The sequence below is a fragment of the Arachis hypogaea genome, chromosome 19 (assembly GCF_003086295.3).
Source record: "Arachis hypogaea cultivar Tifrunner chromosome 19, arahy.Tifrunner.gnm2.J5K5, whole genome shotgun sequence".
Lineage (NCBI taxonomy): Eukaryota > Viridiplantae > Streptophyta > Magnoliopsida > Fabales > Fabaceae > Arachis > Arachis hypogaea.
In genome coordinates, this window is record NC_092054.1 from 137,796,735 (window position 1) to 137,800,199 (window position 3,465).

Consider the following 3,465-nt stretch of genomic DNA (forward strand, 5'->3'; position numbering starts at 1 on the left):
GCCTATTTCTTTGAATTGTCTGCCATCTCCAGTGAGATTCTAGCAGCTTGTACCTCAATGATCCCCAGCTTCTCCATTACAGAGAGAGGCATGAGGTTTATGCTTGATCCTAGGTCACAGAGCTTTTTCAAAGGTCATGGTGCCTATGGTACAAGGTATTGAAAATTTTCCAGGATCTTGTCTCTTTTGAGGTAATTTCTGCCTAGCCAAGTCATCTAGTTCTTTGATGAGCAATAGAAGTTCATCCTCCCAAGTCTCATTACCAAACAACCTGGCATTTAGCTTCATGATTGCTCCAAGGTACTTAGCAACTTTCTCTTCAGTAACATCTTTATCCTCTTCAGAGGAAGAATACTCATCAGAGCTCATGAATGGCAAAAGTAAATTTAATGGAATCTCTGTGGTCTCAGTCTGAGCCTCAGATTCCCATGGATCCTCATTAGGGAACTCCATGGAGGTCAGTGGACGTCCATTAAGGTCTTCCTCAGTGGAGATCACTGCCTCTTCCACCTCTCCAAGTTCGGCCATGTGAGACGTGTTTATGGCCTTGCACTCTCTCTTTGGATTCTCTTCTGTATTGCTTGGGAGAGTACTAGGAGGGAGTTCAGTAATTTTCTTACTCAGCTGACCCACTTGTGCCTCTAAATTTCTAATGGAGGACCTTGTTTCAGTCATGAAACCTTGAGTGGTTTTAATTAGATCAGAGACTATAGTTGCTAAGTCAGAGTGGCTCTGCTTAGAATCCTCTGTCTGTTGCTGATAAGATGATGGAAAAGGTTTGCTGTTGCTAAACCTGTTTCTTCCACCATTATTGTTGTTGAAACCTTGTTGAGGTCTCTGTTGATCCTTCCATGAGAGATTTGGATGATTTTTCCATGAAGGATTATAGGTGTTTCCATAGGGTTCTCCCATGTAATTCACCTCTTCCATTGTTGGGTTCTCAGGATTATAAGCTTCTTCTTCAGAGGAAGCTTCCTTAGTACTGCCTGTTGCTGCTTGCATTCCAGACAGACTCTGAGAAATCATATTGACTTGTTGGGTCAATATTTTATTCTGAGCTAATATGGCATTTAGAGTATCAATCTCAAGAACTCCCTTCTTCTGAGTTGTCCCATTATTCACAGGATTCCTTTCAGAAGTGTACATGAATTGGTTATTTGCAACCATTTCAATGAGTTCCTGAGCTTCTGCAGGCGTCTTCTTCAGATGAAGAGATCCTCCAGCAGAGCTGTCCAATGACATCTTGGACAGTTCAGACAGACCATCATAGAAGATTCCTATGATACTCCATTCTGAAAGCATGTCAGAAGGGCACCTTCTGATCAATTTCTTGTATCTTTTCCAAGCTTCATAGAGGGATTCACCTTCCTTCTGTCTGAAGGTTTGGACTTCCACTCTAAACTTGCTCAATTTTTGAGGTGGAAAGAACTTTGCCAAGAAGGCATTGACTAGCTTTTCCCAAGAGTTAAGGCTTTCTTTAGGTTGTGAATCCAACCATGTCCTAGCTCTGTCTCTTACAGCAAAAGGAAAAAGCATAAGTCTGTAGACTTCAGGGTCAACCCCATTGGTCTTGACAGTGTCACAGATTTGCAAGAATTCAGCTAAGAATTGATGAGGATCTTCCAATGGAAGCCCATGAAACTTGCAATTCTGTTGTATTAGAGAAACTAATTGAGGCTTAAACTCAAAGTTGTTTACTCCAATGGCAGGGATTGAGATGCTTCTCCCAAAGAAGTCGGGAGTAGGTGCAGTAAAGTCACCAAGCACCTTCCTTGCATTGTTGGCATTGTTGTTTTCGGCTGCCATGGCTTCTTCCTTCTTGAAGAGCTCTGTTAGGCCCTCTAGAGAGAGTTGTGCTTTAGCTTTTTTTAGCTTTCTCTTCAAGGTCCTTTCAGGTTCAGGATCAGCTTGAACAAGTATGCCTTTATCTTTGTTCCTGCTCATATGAAAGAGAAGAGAACAAGAAAGTAGGGAATCCTCTATGTCACAGTATAGAGATTCCTTGAGGTGTCAGAGGAAAAGAAGAATAGAAGGAGGAGGTAGATAGAAGAGAATTCGAACATATAAAGAAGGATAAAGTTTGAATTGCACCTTGAGGAGGAGTGTTAGTCCCTTAAATAGAAGGATGTGAGAAGAGGGGAAGAATTTTCGAAAATAAATTAAAAAGATTTTGAAATAATAAAAAGAAATTTGAAAATTTGATTGAGATTTTCGAAAATTAAGATTGGGAAAGAAATTAAGCGATTTTTGAAAAAGATTTAGAAATTAGAAATCAAAGAGATATGATTGAGAGTTAATTTTGAAAAAGATGTGATTGAAAATATATGATTGAGAAGATATGATTGAAAATCAAACTAAAAAGAGAAAGTTTTAAAATTAAAGTTGATTACTTGACTAACAAGAAATTAGAAGATATGATTCTAGAATTAAAACTTTTGATCCTTTCTTAATAGGCAAGTAACAACTAGAAAATTTTGAATTAAATTATTAATTGTAGCAAGGATTTTCGAAAATAGTAATAAATAAAAAAAATTGAAAAGAAATTGATTTTGAAAAGATATGATTTGAAAAAGATTTGAATTAAAAACAAAATCTTCCCTCTAGTGTCATCCTGGCGTTAAACGCCCAGAATGGCATCCATTCTGGCGTTTAACGCCCAATATCCTACCTTTTTGGGCGTTAAACGCCCAGCCAGGATACCTGGCTGGCGTTTAAACGCCAGTTTTCCTTCTTCACTGGGCGTTTTGAACGCCCAGCTTTTTCTGTTTGATTCCTCTGCTGAATGTTCTGAATCTTCAATTCTCTGTATTATTGACTTGAAAAGACATAGTTTTGAGAAATTTTTTTTTGAATTTTTCAATGATGAGAAACAATCAAAATATAATTAATCTTAGGAAACTCAAATCAAACAAACAATGCATGCAGGACACCAAACTTAAAAATTTTCATATAAGAGACACTAACAAATTGAGAATACATATGAGAAACAACTAAACACACAAAACAAGGGAATTTAAAGATCAGAGCAATGAAATCATCAAGAAAAACTTGAAGATTAATGAAGAACATATTGCATGTTTTCGAAAAATGCAAGAAGAATGCAATTGACACCAAACTTAAAAATTGACACTAGACTCAAACAAGAAACATAAAATATTTTTTTTATGATTTTATAAATCTTTTTTGTGATTTTTGAAACTTATATGGAAAAGAAAATAAAGGGATTCAAAACTTTTAATAAGAATTCCAGGAATCATGCAATGTTAGTCTAAAGCTTCAGTCTAAAAAGATTAGACATGGTTGGCCAAGCTTCAGCAAGACATGACATTCAGCAGCTAAATTGATGAGAATCAACCAGCTTTTGTGATGATAAGAGCATCACCTTGAAACTCTAGAATTCATTCTTAAAAATTCTGAAAAATAAAAAGAAAAGTACCTAATCTAAGCAACAAGATGAACCGTCAG

General features: G+C 36.8%; 1 non-coding gene across 1 annotated transcript; it reads left to right on the forward strand.

Moving 5' to 3' along the window:
* The first annotated feature begins 1,300 nt into the window (after positions 1-1,300).
* Positions 1,301-1,404, forward strand: LOC112781234 (small nucleolar RNA R71). The gene has a single exon (XR_003192023.1). It is a non-coding gene; the product is annotated as a small nucleolar RNA R71 (small nucleolar RNA).
* Positions 1,405-3,465: the final 2,061 nt, after the last annotated feature.